The sequence below is a fragment of the Amblyomma mixtum genome, chromosome 4 (assembly GCF_055824585.1).
Source record: "Amblyomma mixtum isolate Tamu chromosome 4, ASM5582458v1, whole genome shotgun sequence".
Lineage (NCBI taxonomy): Eukaryota > Metazoa > Arthropoda > Arachnida > Ixodida > Ixodidae > Amblyomma > Amblyomma mixtum.
Genome location: NC_143015.1, coordinates 138,977,805 through 139,001,184, shown reverse-complemented (window position 1 = coordinate 139,001,184; position 23,380 = coordinate 138,977,805). Strand labels below are relative to the sequence as shown.

The 23,380-nt window shown below is 47.2% G+C and overlaps 2 long non-coding RNA genes across 2 annotated transcripts; one reads left to right on the top strand and one right to left on the bottom strand.

Moving 5' to 3' along the window:
- Window positions 1-293: 293 nt before the first annotated feature.
- LOC149348457 (uncharacterized) lies at window positions 294-2,910 on the bottom strand. The gene is made up of 3 exons (XR_016292255.1): window positions 2,817-2,910; window positions 1,427-1,546; window positions 294-427 (listed from the first exon to the last, which is right to left on the bottom strand). It is a non-coding gene; the product is annotated as an uncharacterized LOC149348457 (long non-coding RNA).
- Window positions 2,911-3,643: 733 nt separating this feature from the next.
- LOC149348456 (uncharacterized) lies at window positions 3,644-12,121 on the top strand. Its single transcript, XR_016292254.1, has 3 exons — window positions 3,644-3,686; window positions 9,631-9,747; window positions 11,928-12,121. It is a non-coding gene; the product is annotated as an uncharacterized LOC149348456 (long non-coding RNA).
- Window positions 12,122-23,380: the final 11,259 nt, after the last annotated feature.

Sequence of the window (23,380 nt, the reverse complement as noted above, 5' to 3'; positions counted from 1 at the left end):
GCGTTCTCGAGAGTGTGCTTCGCATAGTCATGCAATCCATGGAGTCCTCTTGCCCGCCATGCCGACTGGGGAGTAGATTGAATGTTGTCGCAATGCGTGTCACAGAGAGGATATTGTGACATGTGCGTTCTGATGGCGGATGAGGACGTCCTACAACCACTGTCATCTCTTCAACCTTTGCAGAGCTCAAAGTCTGAAAGATGATTTTGGGGCAGAATTTCGATCTTGGGTCTCGTTGTGCAAGCCATAGTCAGGAAGGCAGCTTTCGCTAAATGCTTAGCAAAATTTTATTCACCGCCTACGCATTGTTGTGTTCACTCTCGTGGTTTGTGCTATGGCCGGGTTCGCGGCTTAGGCCAGGTGGCGAAGGGGTGCGGTCATCTTGTCCTGGAGTACTCGTCATCGATGGTCTCCACATCTGGCGAACCTGTGCGAACAGAACAACGAAGGTACAGAGTACATAGTGCTTATGAATGCGTAAGCTTATCAATTAAGATTGTGTGCCGTCTTATCTCTTCTATTCGCATGGCGTGATGCGAATAGCCCGAAATAACGGTACATAGATTAGCATGTTAGTGGCCATATAGCTTTAACGGTTGTTTGCCTAACTTTTATGGCTATTTGAATATTTATTTATTTAGAAATAGTGTCATTCCCCGCAAGATTTTCACAGGCAGTGCGCAAAACACATACCAAAAGTCAGACAATACTTGAAAGAATGTTTAACAGCAAGAACAGTAATTTGTAAACGAAAGAAAAGTGCAGTAAGAAATAAACGAAGAAAACGTTCAGTGTGCATTAATAACTCTAATGAAACTCTTTTAGATAAGAAAATGCATCGATAGCGACTCATAGAAACTGCTGCTATAAATCAATAAAAGGTTATAGTGAAAATATATCAATAAAAATACATGAATTGTGCATAACAATGAAAGAAGGATTTAGTATAACTTCCAAGTCATTACTCTATATTGATGAGGAATCCGTGGACATAACATTCAAGAATTTATGTGCAAAAAGTCCTCCACTAGCTTAACAACTTAAACGAGTGTTGATCTGTGTGCAGTTGATGGTTTCAAGCTCGTCGGCTCCCTAACTGGAAGGGAAAAAAATGTGTGTTTAAAACAGTCAGAATGACATGAAAATTCATTTAAAGTCTAAGAATGTTTATGGCGTGGGAGTATTGTATCTGCTATGGCGATGTACTACTTTGATGTATCTATATTAAAGTGGCGATGCACGAGTTGGTGCAAAAATGTTGGGCTGTCCTAGTTCAAACGGGGCATTTTGCAGCTAACCATTTCACAGAGTTTCTAGACCCTGCGATATGATCGTCTAACAAGTGACACTGGTTACCACCTCTTCAGGGCGTGCACGGAACACCGACACTTACCCACTGGAATTAGTGTAATAAAACTCACTGTACCTGCAGCCTCCGGCCGCGGTTTAGGCCAGGGTACCGGCAACCAAGGTCGTGGTATCCACGGTACCGTGTACAAGGCACGAGGGATCTGCTTTCTGTTCACATCATTTGCTGGTTCTTTACCTGGAGAAGAGGTCCAATCTCTTAACTGTCTCGTCTAATCACCGTTGAGGTAATAGGGCTCGAATTACTCCACAATCCTTGTGCCACAGACCACTCACTGTCATCATCATTATCACAACAGTATTAATAATGTCATCAGTACACGGCCACGCCGACCGCAGAAAAAAAAGCATCTCTCAGTGACTGTCAGCTGGCCCGGTCCTGAGCCAGTAGTGGCCGCAACATCCCAGAATGTCTCCTAGCCTCCTCTCCCGACCTTATCGTGCCGTAGTCGGCTAAGTTTTCCTCCCTTCGGGAACCACTCAGTTCTCTTAACAAAGCGCTGGTTATCTGAGCAGGCAGCACCACCATGGTACTGAAATCTAGCGATAAAGCCGTGAATGTGACGAGCGGCCAGAGTAGCGGCGCTGGGAAGTAGTGTGCGAGGTGGAAAAGTTGACGTCGATGTAATTCCGCTGACAAAGCAAAGCCAGAGGTCTGGGTTGGCCACCGCCCAAAGCCTGATGCCTTCAGCGGCAGCTCAACACGGACCTCTGGTTTCGTTTTATCAACGGACTTTCCTTGACGTTAGATATTTCCTCTTCCCCTCTCACCTCTTCGCGTTAAGTTAAAGATTCAGCTTGATCGATGGTTCATGGAGGCTACCAGTAACGGTTTTCGTCGTAAAATTATTTATGAAAACTGACAGAAGACTAAAGGGTGTCGGTTCTCGCGAGGGGTGGCCATAGAGCGCACGTAGCCACGACCACAACCCAATGGACATTAAAACTCCCATGGACGTACTGCGGACGTCCAGAGGACGTCCGAGGGAGTTTTAGTGTTAATTGGGAAGCAAACGCCCCCCGTCGGCGCACATGCCGCGTAACCTTCTCTGTACCACGGAACTAAGTGCGGTACAAAGATACGCGTCTTGCGGTGCGCCAGGAGGTCTTCTCAGGATACTGCGTATTCTGAAGGAATGCCTGGAGGGTCAGTTGCGCTAGCAATTAATCAGCACACTCTTGGCTAAAAGGCAAGCCGCAGCTATCAATGGCTTTGCGACAGCTAGTCCATTCGCACTCACCAGTGGTTCAGAGGAAACACATTGCATGCAAGACTGCCACATGCAGGACTTCCATTGTGCACAATTTTTATGCTGCTACACGGCGCAGTCTGTCGAGTATGTCCAAGGTGCCATGAGATTCTGCTTCCGGTGTTTACGATGGATGGGAGAGCGCTGAATGTATGTTTACGTTTGTTTGAAAGTGCAACAATTAAATTAGGTACTTACTCTGTTGGGCGAAAATGACCTGGGCAAACAAAGTCAAAGCAATGATTAATGCTTGCTTCGTCTATGTATGATTGCTTCGTCTGGGCGTTCAGTCGACCAGTGTAGAACCCCGCACCATTGCTGACCTTTTAAATACGACGTAATCTGGCGTCCTTGCCTTTCTTGAGTGTGGAGATAAAGACAGCCTGTTTGCAAGAAGTGAGATTACGCCTGCGTTATGTGCCAATGCTTAATGTGTCGACGATCCGAAGCCACCGTTTATGTTTAGATATGTGTGTAGCTAATATGGTGGCCAGGTCGCAGATGGGAGCTCCTATGGACATTCTACACGGAGAGATTGAGTGTGAACTGACACCAGCTGGCATCGAGTGATAACGTCTGTGAAGGGCACATACTATAAACAACTCTTTGCGCATGAAAGTAGTAAACTAGCTCGACCAATACTCAAATGATTTTCAATACGCGTCAAAAGTACGAGCATCATATCACAGAAACACTGGAAACTTGTGACCATATGAAGGCACATGAATATTCCTCCTATTCATTGTGCCTTTGTGCTGTTTTCTGAAGTGGGTTGACGGCAGGTGAAGCTTGTGAAAGGATTTCCCACGACTCTCTCTTTGTTCACGCCTTGCCTTCGTGACTTTGTTATCTGATGACACACTGAAAGCGGTCTATTTTCGTGATAAGGACAGGCAGGTACGACGACTATCATTGTTGTCGCTTTCTCAGACGCTGTTCCCAATGATAAGGATAGCAGATGTACAAACGGGCATTTCGAGGTAGTGGTGCAATATCTGAAGCAAAGGAAATTTAGGTGATACATGAATAAACGCGGTATAGTACAGCCAGACAGAGGTTGGCTCCAAGGTAAGTTTTCTTTGTGGGGCTTTTTTGTTTTTGTGGTACTATTTCGTGGTAAAAGGGGCTGCTCGAAAAAAGAAATCAGCGTGGATTAATTGGGAGACCATGCGTAAGAGCGATGTTTCGTAACTTCTGAAGGTGGAATTTTTGTTATCTCTTCTGAACTACTCTATTTGCCTATCTTGCTATTTGTGCATTTTTTGTTATTCTTCACGCGCCTGTTCCCAGGTGGTCGAAATTTCCGGAGCCCTTCACTACGGCGTCTCTCATAGCCTGAGTTGCTTTGGGACGTTAAACCACATAAACTAAACCAAACCAAGCCTGTTCCTAGCCATTTTCCCCCCTTTCTTTGATTAAACTGCACCTGGCTGCTTAGCTTACTTATAGCTGTTTTTGTTTATTTTGTGTTGTATGTTTGTTAAGTATTCTTTAATGAATCCCTATTTATGTGATGCCCGCATAGGCCCTTAGGGTATTAAACGAACTAACTAACTAACTAACTAACTAACTAACTAACTAACTAACTAACTAACTAACTAACTAACTAACTAACTAACTAACTAACTAACTAACTAACTAACTAACTAACTAACTAACTAACTAACTAAACTAACTAAACTAACTAAACTAACTAACTAACTAACTAACTAACTAACTAACTAACTAACTAACTAACTAACTAACTAACTAACTAACTAACTAACTAACTAACTAACTAACTAACAAACTAACTAACTAACTATCGAACTAGCTAATTAACTAACTAACTAATTATCTAACTAGCTAATTATCTAACTCACTAATTAACTAAGTAACTAACGAACTATATAGAGGCCGGCTATCCTTTCGGCAAGTCAGAAAATTCAGCCATCTCTTCGAAAAGCGTTGGACAGAAACGATATGCCTATCTATTCTGTGAAGCCGTGCCACAGAAAATCGCAGGGCCTTAGTCGGCGTGGGGAACCCGAAACGTCTTACAGTGATAGCTACTGCGAGTTTCGGGTGCGTACTATTTTGGACAAAAATCTGTCACAGTCGAAAGACGCAAACATAAAACTTTCTGTCGTCACAACAGGTTTTCTTGATTCATACCGGCAACGAAGAAGCACAAACACAAAAGGAAGGAACATGCAAAAACATGGACGTCCGTGTTTTTGCATGTTCTCAGCTTGATCTCGGCATGTTATTTGCATGTTTTTGTATGTGGTCAGTACTACACAATGAAGCGCCGCGTTCCCATAAGCTGGCTAAACAAAGAAGTATTGAGAAGTTTATAACTATTCCCAGAGAATCAAACCGTTTTACCAACGCTGGTCGACCCCGACGAAGCAGCAGTTAGCAAAAATAACTACTGCTGCAATGACCGCGAGGACCTTCATGTGGCCTTCTCTCCTTCCGCAGTGATGGAGGCACCAACAAAAGCGACATTTTCTCCTCTTAAATACAGCAATACTATCGATTTGCACTGGAGCGGAACTATTCTACACAGGTGGCAGAGGCGACGATTGAGTCACTTTCGTGTTGCAATGCCCGGTGTTTCTAGAAAAAAAAATGAATAAAAGAAGGACCCCTCTGTTTCCATACATGTGGACGTTGGTGTCTTTGTCAGAGGCAATGTGTATTGTTCTGCAGATCAAATTTTGTCTGGAATCGACAGACGCTCGTGAGCGAACGGGCCTTCGGGACGCGTGTTACGATAAGCAAGAAATTTTATTGCTGTGTACGGTCGGGGACGTTCCTGTCTAGAATGAATTGGCGGGATCTAAAGTCAACGCAGGGCTTTTTCGCGACACATCTGTTTTCTTGATGTCATGTCTCACTTTTGGCACTGAAATAGAGCCATTGTCACGTCGCCGTCGGGGTCCCTTTAACCTGACGAAGTGCTAGACGTGACAGTCGTGACATTAAGAGTAAAGATATGTGTGGTGAATATAACACTAACGACCCGAATAGCAGATAAAAATTCAATGATGAGGGATATGTGCGTGTGATTGGACATTAAGTTTATAAAGGAAATGAATTCCGCTCAAAAGAAAGTTGCGGTAATAGTGGGGAACGACCCCTGACCCTTAGTTTGCGAGTCAGACATGCTGCCCATTGACCACGCAGGCTTTCTTTCTTTCCTAATTGTCCATAGGCCGGGCAGGCACTCCCGTGGCATTATATGTATGTCGTTGGCCATTCACACATTATGTGTATGTTTGCGCAAGAGGAGCCGTTGCCAGGACCCATTAACGTTGTCCGTCGTACCCTGAAAGACGGAGCTTAGGTGCCCTCAAATTTTCTTCATCAGTCGGTGATAACTTTATTACATTCTCTTCAGGTGTTTTACAGATGTTTTTTTCACCGGGGACAGCTGCAGGAACTGCCCCTAGTGTACGTTGAAAAAAGCCCCTTGAGGCGTAGTAAGTAGCGCAGAATACAAGGAGACTAGAGAGGCGGACCGGAAACACGCTAGCACCCTGCCCACATCGCTTTTGTCCGTGTGTTTTTTGCGTTAGTTAATACGCTTGAACTGTCGAACGACAAGCTAGCGGATATAAGCGCAAAGATTTATTTATTTATTTTTGTTTACATAAAAGATTGCACGATTTTTCGTTCGTTCACACCGTGTTCCACAGTTTGGTTCCTGTTCAGAGGGTCGCTGGCTGTTCACTGCTCTTCAGACTTTTGGACTTTTTTGCCTAGACAAAGAATCAGTCCTAATCCCATTCAATAACTGCTGCTTTGGCTCCATCCTGGCAAAGGCGGAAAGACATGGCCTGGTCTTGGCCTGTTTTTCGACGAGCATGCTCTAGTCCAGTAGGTCTGCGTTAACAGAAGAGCAATGGATCAAATACAGTCTAAATATATCGCAATCAAGGTGGTCCACAAACCCCTTCCTCTCCCCCCTCATTCAAGTTTAATACTGCTTTATCGAAATCGTCTTATCTGTGGAAGATGGCACAGCACACTACTCGACGGCATAGTGATGGCTAAAAATCCCAGAATCAGCTCTGGTGTGCGTACCGTCTTCACCAAAAGTGAACAAGCAATGGAGTTTGTTTCTTCACCGCGTACCAGAGCAGCGCGTACCAGTACCAGAGAAGCAACGACCTTGTTTAACAACATGCAGCTTCTTTGGTGTAATTCAGAGAAGACGGCAAAACGAAGTATAACTAGGGCAAAATCCTTTCATGGCTCAAGTAGTCAGCATCCTTAATGATATGCAGGCACCCTCCAACAAGTGTAAACCATTGTGGTGACCTCTACACCTATCTTGACACAGGACCTGCTCAGAAGACGGTATCAGTCGATAAGTATACGGGACAAACATTGCAATGAATTCATCACCTTTCTTACGAATGTCTACTCGCATACAATGCCCTCCGTTAATAAACTTTTATCTCCTATTCACGCAGCTCGTGTTATATTCACTGCACATTTTTGAAGTTAACGTGATGACTTTCACGTCCAGCAGTTCGCCAGGTTAAGGGAACCATGAATGCGACACGACAATGGCGCTATTCGTGGTGAAAAAATGGAAAGATGAAATCCCTGCGTTGACTTTAGGTCCTGGCAGTTCATTCTAGACAAGTGCATCCTTGCCGGTACACGGCAAATTTCCTGATATTATTAACACTGGCCCCGAAGGCCAGATTTCTTACGACAGGCTTCTGTCGATTGCAGACGAACTTCGACCTGCAAAACAATACGCGCTGTCGCTGACAACGATGCCAATGCCGCCACTTGTGGGAGCAAGGAGGCCTTTCTTTGTTTTTGATTTTTTTTTAATCCAGAAACAACGACCCTTAAAACACGAGAGCAACTGAGTCGTCACCTCTGCCATCTGTGCAGAACCGCTGCTCAGACTAAGAATCGAGATCTTGGTTTTATTTAAGGGGAGAAAAAAATCGTTCGCACTAGAGTCTCTATCACGGCACGAGGAGAGAGGCCATGATGAAGGTCCTCGCAGGCATTGCCGCATTTGTCTTTATTGCCTATTGCAGCTTCGCCGCCGGAGGTGAGCGTTATATAAACGGCTCGGTTCTCCCGAAATTTTTCCCATGTTCTACAATCTTGTTTTTGTACCCAGCTGATATGTACGCGGCGCTTCGGTAAATGCTGCTGGCCAGCGTGCGTTGCATTCCTGTTACTTCTTTTAGCTTGGTATGCCATCGGGCGGTACAGGAGTTGCGTTTTGTGACGTATGTGTAAGACCTTGCATACGTCCTGGCCAGTGGAATCGAAAAGTTACCTTGGACACGTAAGGTCCTTATGCGCTGTGAATTCAAAAGCATCCTTTTACCTAATGGCCTTTGCTCTACAAGTCTTTACCGTAAATGACTTTGACCAAAAGGTAAATGACTTTGACCTAAAAACTCTGAAGGCCTTCACCCTAAAGTCCTTTCCCATAAATGCCCAGAAAGGCCTTCAACCTAAATGCCTTTATCATTGCTGTTGTCATTAATGACCGCCATCATTATTTAGTAATGCCGTTTATCATTCCAAGCCACACCTGTCACCATCACTATCACCAACTACTTCTGCCTCGTCAGCGTTTTCATTGCCTGTGATCACCCATTGCTATCTTATGGTCTGCTGATGACTTAATGGGAGATCGTGGTGACGTCATTGGGGTTTTCGGGCCACTGCTGCCGACAACAACGCCGGGTATCGATGCCGATGAGCCACTTAATGCTTTCACATTAAAAGCGCCGAACATCTGAACACGGCACACGTCTATGCGGGTTCACTGAAACTACTTGCAGGTAGATGACAGTGTATCTTGAAAAACTCCAAAATCATAGCGTAAATCCCTGCACACATCGTGTTCATTTGGCACTCGCGAGGTTGGCCGAGAGAGACATTTACAGCTGTGCCAACGACACCATTCACCAGATGCACGTATGCACTGCGCGTATCTATTTGACATGGGCTAGATGTCCCCATGGCTACACTTTGTTTCTGCTTTTAGTAATGGCCACGCTGCTATTATGAAGGTTGTTTCGGTGCTGCGAAAAGTTAACCTCGAAGTGTTGCAAAGTGTTCCAGCTTGTAGCAACGTAGTTGAAGTTATGTGGGGTTACAGGAACGTCTGCAGTGTGCAGACGAATTTCTAGTTGTAGCGCCATCATTCCTACCATATAGGGTTATTGCAGAGGAACGCGAGCTCCGAATTCATACTGATTTTCAGAAACGCGCGAACGACGGACGAGCACGGGTGAAGAGCAAGCTTACTCTCAGCAAGCTTACTCTCAGCAGGAACTTGCGATGTGGAGTACTTCAGGCCATTGTGACGTGTAGCTGCACCCTCTCCATTTCCGCTCTTGTACCTCCTTGTGCCTCTACCGCGCTGAAAAAATCAGGCCTCGGCAAACAGAACGATCATTTTCATTCGACTCCATTCTCTTCATATTTACATGTGGGAGCAGGCCGGAAACACTGGACGACAGGACAGTGGTTACGGCAAGGTATCATGGCTGGAGTGCCTAACACGAGCGTTCCTACCCACGCCAGCGCCTGCTGCATTTATCTCGTAACATTATCATACCCCGGGCCGACTAACCGATGATGGTGACAGAAAGGGCCTGGAGGTGCTAGAGCCACTAAAAAGAGGCCATAACAAAAAAATAGCACTTGAATTTTCAAATTATGCCTGCCTAGCTGTCCACCAGGACTGATGCAGCTACCGCGCCCTTCCAGGTAACCTATCCGCGACAGCCAAATTGTCGCAGTACCGCAGTAGTGGAAGCAGTCAACCGCGCGGCTGTAATAGCGTCTACAGCACCAGCGGTTAATGTCAGAGTTGACAGTTATGCGACCAAAAATGTTGCTAAATTTCCTTAGTTCAACTTTTCTAGTTTTGTGCGCCGGCGATTGTTAACAAATGAAGTGAATACTGTGCTCGAGGGCTCAATGACCTTCAAAGGGGAAAATAAATGTTTTCTTTCTCTTTCTGCGCGTGCAGACGCATTCGATGCTGAGGCATGGGCTCTGCAGCAATTCCCCGTAGGCTGGCACGGGCTGGGCCCCTACCCCTGGCTCTATCCTTCGCCTTCACCCGTACATCCGTACGCACTGGCATGTATGTATCTATTACGCAGTTTAAGAGGAGTTTGCTGCATTCATCTAGAAGCCGAGTAGGTTTAACATATGGGCCGCTCCAGAAACCAAACCATATAAACACACTGTCATAAGTATTGACAGAAAAGAGAACATGACATGTGCTTCGGCTATTAGCTCTCTTCCAGAAACAGGCGCTAAATGTGCTTGTTGATAACGTCGGGGACGGCACCAGTTGTCAAAAGGGAAAGATGCCCCCATTATATACGCAATCAGATCAGCCTTGCGGATATGCAATGGAGTTTACATGACGCTTACATCCTATGTCCGTGACGTTTGCATTACAATGGAAACAGCCAAGCCTACTTTTTCCTGTTCTTGAGAGCTGTAGCAGTGCCACGACAGCCGGACTTCACGGTCCGCAGGGTAATCCGCTCGTGCGCAGACTAGCATGGTAAAGTGCGAAGCCTCTGCGTCGCGGAGACGTCAGTGGAATCTGAGAACGCACACCTGTATACAGCTCAACTCCGCTCGCTGATGTACAAACGAACACGCTTATTACAGCGATAGCTTTTAACGGCGCGTTTTCTCAGTTCGGGAGCGTTGCCGACGGTGTAGTGTAACACAGCGCCACGCGGAATGGCCAGTGTGCAGTGATGTCAAGAAGGACGTCACTGCAACGTGGCATCACAACGCGGTATGCTGAGTGGTTTTAAAGCACTGACGTCACGAGTGGCAATGTAATTAACATCAGACGCACGCCAGAGATCAAGACAAATAATGATGAATACGCAATAGTCACTAGCCACAAACAGCTATAGTTGAATAACACGTTACACGATGATAGCCGTCCGGTGAATTTTTATATTGGCGTTCACCTATATTCGCCTTTGTGTTACTGTATTTTGGATTCAGGCTGTGGACGCTCGAACATGGCCCTCACTTCGAACGGTGGCGCCAAACTTAGAGCCGCGAAATAACATAACTTACAAACAGTTTCCCTGCAGGCTACTTCACGAAGTAAACAAAAAAGAAAGTGAATCCGGTGCATCGCGGCTGGGCTGTTTTTATGCGCGTACAGTTTTGGATATCAGCTCTTTAATATCATCCCGAAAAGCTCTAACGAAAATAGGGCATCATGAGCACATTGCAGCAATTTTATTTCACATCTAAAGACTGGAACCACCTTCCCGCAGAGATCGCATTCATATCAGATTACACTCTTTTCAGGCAAGCATTGTTCAATCATTTTTGTGATGTCACCTAAGCGTTAATTAATGCCATTTTTTCCTTTTGCCGTTTTTCTTGTTATTGTTATTCATGTCTTGTGTTGCTTTTCGATTTACTTTTCTAGTGCAGTTGTATTCGTTTTCTCGCTTTTTAGCCTTTCACGCTATATGATTTATTTTGTATTTTGTACTACATACCTGCCGCTTTCATGTTCTGTTGTTGCTTTTTGTAACCCACTCCCCTCTACAATGCTTCGGCGATTGAGGGTATGCGAAATAAATAAATAAATAAATGGCATTGAGCAGTGTTTTTCTTGGCAATGATTAGAGAACACATGAAAGAGCATTAACCGAATACACCGACCTGGCAATGTAGGCCTGGTAAGAAAAAATTCGCTGTGGCTTAGCTTGGTTAAGCCCGGTAATTGCGAAAGCAATATCCGTACCTACGCCATGGTACAGCTGGTAGTGTAGCTGTTGGTGGTGCTTGTGGTTACACTTGTGGTGATGCATCGGTTATACAATTCAATCCAATCCATTCCAATCCAGTTCAATCCACTCCAATCAAATCCAATACACACCAATCAAATCGAAACCACTCCTATCCAATCCAATCCAATGTAATCTAATGTAATCTAATCCAGTCCAGTCCAATCAAGTCCAATCCAATCTAATCTAATCCAATGCAATCCAATCTAATGCAATCAAAGTCAAATGAAGGTCAATGGTGGTCACCGCCGCGGCACGGCAAAGGCGTGAAAGTGCAAGTAGTATTGCTTTCGCAATAAAAGGATAAATAGGAAGCATTGCTATTTGGGCTGATTCCATTCAGTGGTTTGTTCAAGGCCCATAAGCTCAGCGAACTAAACTCGTCGGACGGAATAAGTGATCAGATGGGCAGACCTGCGTCGACTGCGCATGCGCAAGCAAATAAAGGTGTGCTTTCACAACAACACCTGTTCTCTTTCCACAGATGAACCGTACGCGGTGAGCTCTGTCGGCGGACTCAACGCAGTGCAAGTCGGCCTCAGTGTGCCCACATGGGCGCAGCGCCATCCCTTCTCCTGGTGGCCTGCCCCCCACCACCGCGTTTGACGGGTGGTTGAGGGATGATTAAATGCTCTCAGATACTTTTAGACATTAAATAAACTTCATGTGAAACCAGAAGATGTCTCGAGCATTCTGTTTCTTTTATCATAACCAACGATTCCGGACAAAAGCATTTTTGAACGTGAAAAAGTATGAACGCAATTTTTTTTTCCTGGATCCGGAGACTTTGCTATAAAAATCAATATATCAGATCTCCAGTCGACAGGCTTGCTTTGTTTTTGCTGTTAACGGTTTTTGCTATCGTCAAAAACCGTTAGCCAATGGATTTCTATGGCAGTATCAAGTGCTCGATGCGAGCGATGGAAAAACATTAAAAGAAAAATTTGCTACATATCGGAAGAGTGGACCACTACCTTAAATATGTCCAAAAGTACCTTGAAATTTTCGAATATTCAAGAGTTTTTTTCCTGCACATGTTCTGGCTAAAAAGGAAATACGAATCTGAGAGGCACGGCAGCTAAGTTGTCTGCGGACGATGTTTTTGATGCTTAAAAAAATTGTGCGTGTGTGCGCGTGCGTGCGCGCAAAAGTGGTGCGTAGTTGAACCGCATTATTTTTCTTTTTGGTGTCTGAGACGAGAGGCTTATGCAGTTGGCATTTTTGTAAGAACGCTTGGGCGACGGCATACGTTGAGCATTCACAACAATCCGCCTCGGCTACATCGGGTACAGGTGGGTGATGGGAGGTGGGTGGACCGGTGAAGGTTGAAGATGGATTTTTAGAAGTGAGTGCCCGGATGTGCGTTCACCAGTGTGTGCATCAAGGGTGGAGGCTGCAAGCACGCACGCACGCACGCACACACACACGCACGCACGCACGCACACACACACACACACACACACACACACACACACACACACACACACACACACACACACACACACACACACACACACACACACACACACACACACACACACACACACACACACACACACACACACACGCGCGCGCACACGCACGCACGCACGCACGCACGCACGCACACACACACACACACACACAGACACACACACACACACACACACACACACACACACACACACACACACACAGGCCGCCGCGGTGGCTCAGCGGTTATGGTGCTCGGCTGCTGTCCCAAAAGACGCCGGTTCGATCCCGGCCGCGGCGGCTAGAATTTCTTTGGAGGAGAAATTCTAGAGGCCCGTGTACTGTGCGATGTCAGTGCACGTAAAAAAACCCCAGGTGGTCGAAATTTCCAGAGCCCTCCACTACGGCGTCTCTCATAGCCTTAGTCGCTTTGGGACGTTAAACCCCATAAACCAACCAACCAGCCACACACACACACACACACACGCACGCACGCACGCACGCACGCACGCACGCACACACACACACACACACATACACACACACACACACACATACACAAGCACGCGCACGCCCGCACGCACGCAAACGCACATGTGCACACACACGAAAACACACGCACCCCCCCACTACACACACACACACACGCACACACGCGCGCGCACACACACCCACCCACCCACCCACCCACCCACACACACACACACACACACACACACACACACACACACACACACACACACACACACACACACACACACACACACACACACACACACACACACACACACACACACACACACACACACACGCCAGATCTGTCTTATGTAAAGAGGAGCAGTCATGTTTGCAAAGTCAAAGACAGTGTCCGCGATCGTCTTAATTCCCGTAGCCAGCAGCGTAGCGTAGACAGTGTGATGTGCCCGCAAGATTTCAATAAATACTTGACAGAGCACTCAACAACTGTAAGCGTTTTGCACTGTTCAATCGGCGCTCGTAAGGACGCTACGTAAATGTGGAGTGGGTGTCTAGACGTGTTAAAATTACCACCATGCACCACATCCGAACCGAAGCTACACAGTTAGGGATTCAGAAGGACTCTACTCAGACAAATGGAATAATTGTGATAGCAAAGCCGATCTAAATCATGTGATCCAGAACTGCTAGCATCCCCTACCCGCCAGTTACCGACTCTGATCATTTGGAGGCTCTAATGCTCAGCTCCGACCCGGGGACACTGATCAAGCTCCTCCAGCTGGCTGAAGACGCCGCCGCTGCCCAAGGAATAGCGGCCGTCGGTTAAGTGGTGGGCGGCTTCAGGTCGCTGCTCTGTATCCGCTGGTAATAAAGTTTCACCACCACACTGAATTCATGGGGCTACGTCGTAGCCACTGTCCTTGTCCCATAAGCACTGCTGCCAACTGAAGAGATTGCACATATTTACTGCAAGAATTTCGGTTCCGCAGAAATTTACTTTTCTTCCACCAGAGATCGAAATATGCGATTTTATGAAATGGCAAAGGCGGACTTTTTGACGTCCTGTGATGTACCATTTTTATTGCGAAAGCAATACTAGTTGCACTTTCACGCCTTTGCCGTGCCGCGGCGGTGACCACCTTTGACAGCCGCCGCGGTGGCTCAGTGGCTATGGTGCTCGGCTGCTGGCCCGAAAGACGCGGGTTCGATCCCGGCCGCGGCGGCTGAATTTCTTTGGAGGAGAAATTCGAGGCCCGTGTACTGTGCGATGTCAGTGCACGTTAAAGAACCCCAGATGGTCGAAATTTCCGGAGCCCTCCACTACGGCGTCTCTCATAGCCTTAGTCGCTTTGGGACGTTAAACCCCACAAACCAACCAACCAACCACCATTGACCTTCATTTGACCTTGATTGCATTAGATTGGATTAGAATGGATTAGATTAGATTAGATTACATTGGATTGGATTGAATTGGATATGAGTGGATTGGATTGGAATTGATTGGATTAGATGGGATTGGATTGGATTGTTTTGAATTGGATTTGATTGGATTGTATATCCGATGCATCACCACAAGTCTAACCACAAGCGCCACCACCAGCTACACTACCAGCTGAACCATGGCGTAGGCACGGATATTGCTTTCGCAATTACCGATCTTAACCAAGCTAAGCCACAGCGAATTTTTTTCCCCTAGAAAATGCAGCGTTTCATGCGCAATCAAGTTCCATTACCTAGTGCCCACACACTTGCCCATCGCAAGAAAGCTTAGCTGAAAAAAAAAAAAAGATCATGTCGCCTCGATTTGCCTTCTATCTGAACACAGTACCCAATAGCCGCGCTGCATGTTCAGTGACGTACTGGGTTCTGGCGAAGTTCTCTGAGAACTGCGAATCTCCTTAAGTAGGCGATAATTACTGGATTCTTCGTGAGTATGATTAAAAACTGTTTAACTCTGTGCACTAAATAACTGCGGGCCTTAGAGGTTAAGGTAGCAAAGGTAGCAAGTGAAGGTAGCAAACCGAATTATAAGTATGGCAGTATCCTTTCATGGGGAATCACTGATAATCATCAAGTGCCAATGACTGTGGTGACCTCTACACGCCTCCTTACAAACCCTGCTAAAAGACGATATCACTCCATCAGCATATGAGACATCCATTGCATGGCATTCATCATCATTCTTACGAATGTCCGCTTGCATACAGTGCCCATCATTAATAAACTTTTGTCTCCTACTCGCGTAGCTGGTATTATATTCGCCGCAAAATATTTGAAGTTAATGTCGTGACTGTCACATCCCGCAGTTCGTCAGGCTAAAAAGGGACCCTGACTGGGAGATGACAATGGCGCTATTGTAGTGAAAAGTTGTGAGCGAAGTGATAGCAAGAAAACAGATGCTGCGCCGCGAAGTAGCCCTCCGTGGACTTTAGATCCCGCCAGTTCATTCTAGACACGTGCATCCTCACCCGTACACGGCAATAAAATTTCTTGCTTATCTGAACACGCGTCTGGAAGGACCGATCACTGGCGGCGGGTTTCCGTCAATTCCAGACAGAATTAGACCTGCGAAACAATGGGCGCTATCGCTGACGACGATACCAACGTCGGCATTTATGGGAGCAGCGCGACCTTATTTTGGTTTTGATTTTTTCTCCAAAATCACGGGTCACTACAAGAAGAAGATCCCACAGGCGGCTGGAGACCTCAAATACAGGCCCCAACCCCGTTTTTCCGAGAACCTTACTCCTTCTGAGGAAATAGCAAGTTTTTCAATCAATCAATCAGTCTGTCGTCGCTTACCGCGCCAGTGCAAATCGATAGCAGGGTTGTATTTAAGGACAGACAACGTCAATTGCTCACGCTGGTGTCTCCATCAAGGCAGTAGGAGAAGAGCCAACATGAAAGTCCTCGCCGTCATTGCCGCTTTGGCCCTGTTTGCCCACTGCTGCTTCGCCCTGGAAGGTGAGCTTTCTTGAATAGGTTCGCTTCTTACGGAATCGTTATCAACTTCTCAAGACTTGTTTGTCTACCCAACTCATGAGTAAGCGACGCTTCGATAACTGAGGCTAGCCAACATCACGTTCTTGCGGTATTTGTTAGCATGGAGCGCTATCGGGCATAATGAGAATTAAGTTCTGCCACGTATTCAAAGGGCAGCAGTAACAAGCCTTTAAGTCCAAGAAGGCGCGACGCATGCAAACACATTCCCGAACGTCGCATTAAATATAGGCATGAACCTTACATACGCCCAGGTCCATGGAATCGAAAACCGCCGAACATTTGGACACGGCAGACGTCTCTGCGGACTCATTAGAATGCACTTGAAGGCAGATGCAAGCGCCTCCAGAATAATTCGAGCGCCCCTGCGCAGCGAAAAAGCCCTTGACAATGACAAAGCGGGATCGTCCTAGGCGCAGACTTTCGGTGCAGCGCTGGCGATTCCTAGCGCCAAGCCCTGCACCCATCTTGCTTGGTTTGGACTCGTGAGGTTCATCAAGAGAGACACATTTGAAGCTGTGCCAATGTCAGCATTCGCCACATGGATTTAGGGACTGCGCGTGGCCATTTGATATGGGCTAGATGACCCCGGCGCTGCGCTTTCTTTTCAGCCTTCAGAGGTGGTGGTGAAAAACATTTATTTAGTATTTTACAGAGAGGTGCTCGGGGAGAGGCCCCTAATGGGTCTCACCCCTTACAATACTAGTCGGAGTCCCTCATTCCGGGATCCCGTTGGTCGAGACCGCTACACAAGTCCGCCGAACCAGGGCCTCTTGGGCCGATAGTTCCTGGCAGCTGAGCAGGGCCGCCTCCCAGACCTTTCGGGTAGGGGAAGGGGTGATTGGAGGGAGAGAAGGATTTTTTCTGCATGCCCAAAACATGTGGAAGGTGTCGGCCACCTCCCCACAGAATGAGCAGCGGCCGTCAAAAGAAGGATTAAAGTGCTTGAGAACCGCCGGGCACAGCAGGGTGTTTGTAAAGAGCCTGAGGAGAATTCGTTCGCCAGCTTTACCCAGTCCTTTCATAGGAACTGGGTATCGCCGGTATTCGGCACGATGGTGCTCAGTAATTTCTTTAAAAGAAAGGAGAGGGCTGTGATCTGGGTTAAGCTCCTCCCAAGGGACGCCTGGTGCCCGGTGAGTGAGTGCGCGGGCTGGCTCATGGGCGGCTTCGTTACCTGGCATGCCTTGCTGGCCGGGGACCCATATGATTGAGCGATGAGTTGGATCGCCGTCGCCAGTACTGCGGTGTAAAATTTGGTGAGCGATTGGAGTGATCCAACCGAACTCAAAGTTACTACAGGCTCCGCAAGAGTCTGTGAGGATGAATTTAGAGTCGGGATGGGAGGCTGCAAGGGCGATCGCCACCTCCTACGCATGCGCTGGGTTGGGCGCTCTGAACGAGAGGCCGTCCACCTGTTTTCCCTCGTGTATGACTGCAGCCGTGTACCATTCCCCCTGGAGCGGTAGGGGCCTGCAATGTCGACGTAGAAGACGTGTTTCTTTGAGCCATAGTGGCGGTGCAGGGCATTCGCCCGCGCCTGGCGCCGGTCATTATGGTCCTCCTTGTTCGTCTTAGTCGGAAGGGGTCGAACGTAGAGGGCGCTTCTCCACAGTTCTGACACTCGAACCCGTTCCATGGTATGGTGATCATGTCTGATATGTAACCGGTCCAAGAGGCGGCGACCGGACACGGTCTGGGCGATACGCGTGTATTGGTTAACGAGATGCGCCTCGCGGAGTTCTCGATAGGTGTTCACTACCCCCAACGCGAGGAGTCGCGCGTTGGAAGTGGATATCGGGAGGTCGAGGGCTCTCTTGAAAATTTTGCGGAGTACAATCTCCAAGTGATCTTCGTCATGTTTCCGTAAGCGGAGGTAAGGAGCCGAGTGCAGTACTCGACTAGTTACGAAGGCATGCAGGAGCCGCATCGCATCCTTACTTCGCAACCCTCCTCGCTTGTTGGAAACGCGGCGAACCATTCGACCCACCTGGTCGCCGACTTTGCGGAGTTTGGCAAGAGTTGTGCCTGCCTTACGATGTTGATTAATGAAGAGACCGAGTATTCGTAGCTCCTTCGCTTCACGGATGGGGCCGCTTGCGAGAGAAAGCTGAACGGAGATTTTGCATATCGGAGAAGATCGAATATGCACAAATTCAGACTTGGACGGGGAGCACTGGAGGCCGCAGTACGTGGCATAGTGGTCAACTATGCTCGCCGCTGCTCAGAGGTGGCCACACTGCCATGATGAAGGGCTCTCGGTGCGGTGAAAAGTTATCCACGCAGTTTTGCGAAGTGTTCCAGCTTGATAGCAGTGTAGTTGAAGCTGTATGAGGCCGTATTAATGTCTGCAGTGTGCAGACGCATTTGGAGTTGTAGCAACACCATGCCGACCATACTACGGTGCTTGCAGAGTGGCGCAAGCGCCAATTGCCAAGCGACTATTTCCGGAAATGCGCGGATGGCTGGCGAGCACTTACGAAGAGCACACTTATGAAAACCGTACCCTAGTGCTCACAGCTTACTCACAGCAAGAACTTGTGAGATAGAGTATTTTAGGCCATCTTGATGCTTAGCTGCACTCTTTCCGTCTCCGTTCTTGCACCTCCTTTTAACCTTACCTCGCTGCAAAACTCAGGCCTCAGGAAACAGAGTGACTCTTCTCCTTCGACTCCATTTTTATTCATGTCGAGACAAGGCTGCCAGCCGAAAACGCAGTACGACGTGATACATGGTTATAGCATGAATTATTGGCTATAAAGGCATATCGCGAGCATTCCTCCCCATGACTGACTGAGCAATTAATCAATTAATTACAGTCAGTTCATTAACCCGTCATCGCATCACTAGAACTACGAATTACCATGATGCGATTTCTTTACGCAGCCCCTGATTATTTCCGACACACGGTGCCTACTACTACTACGCCGACGGCTTTTCGACCGAAAGAGCTGTATGCGCTGTCGCGTAAAAATAAACTTTTTCGTTCAGGGCGACATTTCCGACGTAAGCGCCGTAGTGGAGTATTACGCAAGTTGTGACTAGAGTTCCTAATCGTCTTTTGTTGAAGAATGGGCGCGCATATTTATGGACTGAGATCTTGTTTTTGTTGATTGCATCTTTCCTATAGAGCAGATATCACTTATTACTGATGCTTTTCATTTTCTCTCAGAAATTAAATCTCTGTGAGACAGAAGAAGTAAGACACAGAGACAAAACTAGTAAGAACGAAACTTTGAACATTAGGGTCTTTTATTTCAGCGCAGTAAGGGTAACATTTTGATTCTTTCTCCTATCATGCATGTCCATTGGAACTTTCCCTATTGGTTAAGATATTTCTTCATAACGCTTTGACTGAGCTTGGCTTACCATCAACAGTTACTGCGCCACGGCAGCCATTGATCCGATGGTACAGTCTTCTGTCTGTAAAAAAGCCGACAACGTTTTACGCACGCAGAAGGTCAGAGATAACCAAGTCTTGTAGAAAATCATTGCGAAAGCGTAGAACTTGTACTATTGTCTGAATAAAAATAAGTTATTAACTGCATTACATATTTTCGTTTCATTTCAAGCAAACTCTAATGATGTTAATCCTTTCGTTTGGATAGTCTTAGCAGTGTGATCTCTCTTTATGTCCGATGATTTTTTTGTGGCAGAACGGCAGAGCTCGACATCCTCCTTCCTATGCTTGCGTCGCTCACTATTATGCATTCTCTGTGTTGCAACATTCTTGCGCTCTAAAACAACGAGCCGACGGTTTGACCTAAAACGCGAGTTTCTATGGGGAAAATAAATGTTCTTTCTCTCTCTCTTCGTGCAGATGTAGTTGAATTTCTGCCATGGGCTGCCGGGTCATGGGTTCCTGTGTCCGGACGCACCCTGCCACCATGGTTTACTCCGTGGCCAAGGCCACCACACCATCTCATTACCCTGCCACTAGTGTCGATTCCAAAGCCACCACACCAGCTCATTGACCTGCCACCACTATTTCGTCCGTGGCCAAGGCCACCACACCACCTCATTAACAGGCTTGAACCAGTTCGCTCTGTGCGCCCGGCTACTCCCTGGCCTTATCCAATTTAATCCTGGGCCAAAGGTAGGTGGTTCGCTTGTGTGGCTCTGTTACGCGTACCAAGAGGAGATTGAGGCTTTTAACGAGAAGTCGAATCCAAATGTAACGGCATTTAGCATTGCTTCTTTTTCTATTGATTAGAGAACACATGAAAGGGTCTCTAACATCAACCGGATACACCGACCTGGCAATGTGGGCCTGGTAAGAAAAGGATGAATTGGTAGCGTTGTTATTTGGGCTGGTTCAGGGCCCATCAGCTAAGCGAACTAAACTCGTCGGACGGAATGCGTGATCAGATGGACATGCCAGCGTCGGCTACGCCTGCGAAACCAAAAAAATTCGGGGCACACTTTGGCTCTCTAAAGTGCTGCAAGGCCTTTCCTGGCGCACGGTTCGGCATTGACTGCGAGACTGTTTGTGCTGTACTAGTGGTTTATTTGACTGCACACTTTGACTACACATTACAACAACAAACTTTGACTGCCGACTTTGACTGCTTCTTTAGCACGACTGTCTCTCTGCTTCGATGAGTTCGGTTGTATCCATGGCTCTGATCGCAGTAATGAAGTATGTGATGTGGTCACCCACGGACTCTTTACGCCTCCTGTCGGAGCGGACGACAACTGTTTTATTAGTTGTCGTGTGCTCCAAAAGGGGGCCCGTCAGGCATCCGTGGGTGACCTCATTACTTCGAATCCGCGAACTCTGACGCCATAACCATTTCGACGAACCGAAAAGCGTGACAACTCTTGTGACAACCTTCTGTCGACTACGATAGGGCATTAAAGGCTCTCGCCTTAATAAACGAGCGCTTCCACAACAACACCTCTTCTCTTTCCACAGATGAACCGTACGCGGTGAGCTCTGTCGGCGGACTGCAAGTCGGCCTCACAGTGCCCACATGGCCGCCGCACCATCCCTTGCCTGCCCCCCACCACCGCAGTCAAGGGTGGCTGTGGGTTGACAGAAGCCTCTGAGATACTTTCAGACATCAAATAAACTTCATGTGAAACCAGAAAATGTCTCGCGGATTCTGTTTCTCTTATCATACCCAACGATTCCGGGCAAAAGCATTTTTGAATGGGAAGGAGCATGAACGCAATTTTTTTTCCTAGTTCCGCAGATTTTACTATAAAAATCAATATATCAGATCGTCCATCGGCAGGCTTGCTTTGTTTTTGCTATGAATGTTTTTTGCTATCGTCAAAAACCGTTAACCAATGGATTTCTATGGCAGTATCAAGTGCTCGATGCGAGGGATGGAAAAACGTTAAAAGAAAAATTTTGCTACGTATCGGAAGAGTGGACCACTAACTTTAATATGTCCTAAAGTACCTTGCAATTTTCCAGTATTCAAGATTTTCGACCAGGAATGTTGGATGTTCTGGCTAAAAAGGAAATACGAACTTGACAGGCACGGCAGCTAAGTTGTCTGCGGACGATGTGTTTTTATGCTTGATGATGATGAAAACGTTTATTTAAAGCCACAATGACTTAGATTAAGGGAAGGCTTATCGGGTCCCTAGTCCGGGACACCGTTTGTAAAAGCCGCTGCCGGTACTCTGGCGCAGCATCTTTTTTGTTGTCTGAGACTAGAGGCTTTTGCATTTGTTGGCGTTTTTTCGTTGAACGCTTGGGCGATGGCGTACGTTGAGCATTCATAACATTCCGACTCGGCTGCACCGGGTACAGGTGGGTGATGGGAGGTGGCGGGACCGGTGAAGGTTGCAGATGCATCTTTAGCAGTCAGTGCCCGGATGTGCGCTCACCAGTGTGTGCGTCTAGAGTGGAGGCTGCAAGCACGCACGCACGCACGCACACACACACACACGCACACACACACACACACACACACACACACACACACACACACACACACACACACACACACACACACACACGCACACGCACACGCACACGCACACACACACACACACACACACACACACACACACACACACACACACACACACACACACACACACACACACACACACACACACACACACACACACACACACACACACACACACCAGATCTGTCTTCTGTAAAGAGGAACTGTCATGTTTTTTGCAATGCCAAAGACAGTGTCAGCGATCTTAATTCCCGTAGCCAGAAGCGTAGTGTAGACAGTATAATGTGCCCGCAAGATTTAAATAAATGCTTGACAGAGCACTCAACAACTGCAAGCGTTTTGCACTGTTAAATCGGCACGCGTAAGGACGCTACGTAAACGTGGAGCGGGTGCGTAGACGTTTTAAAGTCACCGCCGTAGACCACATCCGAACAGAAGCTACACAATTAGGGATTCGGAAAGACTCTATTCAGACAAATGCAAACAGTGCGATAGCAAAGCCGATCTAAATCATATGATCTGGAACTGCCCACAGTCCCTACTCGCGAGTCAATTCATTACCGACTCTTGGTTGGTTGGTTTATGGGGTTTAACGTCCCAAAGCGACTAAGGCTATGAGAGACGCCGTAGTGGACGGCTCCGGAAATTTCGACCACCTGGGGTTCTTTAACGTGCACTGACATCGCACAGTACACGGGCCTCTGACCATTGGGAGGCTCTAATGCTCAGATCCGACCCGGGGACACAGATCAACCTCCCCCAGCTAGCTGGCTGAAGAAGTCGCCGATGCCCAAGGGATAGCGGCCGTCGGTTAAGTGGTGGGCGGCTTCAGGTCCCTCCTCTGTATCCGTTGGTAATGAAGTTTCACCAGCTCCACCGCCATGCACCACACTGAACTCGTGGGGCTACACGATCTCGTAGCCACTGTCCTTGTCCCATAAGCACTGCTGCCAACTGAAGAGATTGCACATATTTACTACAAGAATTTCAGTTCCACAGAAATTTAGTTTTCTTCCAGCAGAGGTCGCAATATGCGGTTTTGTGAAATTGCAAAGGCGGTCTTTTCGACGTCCTGTGACAT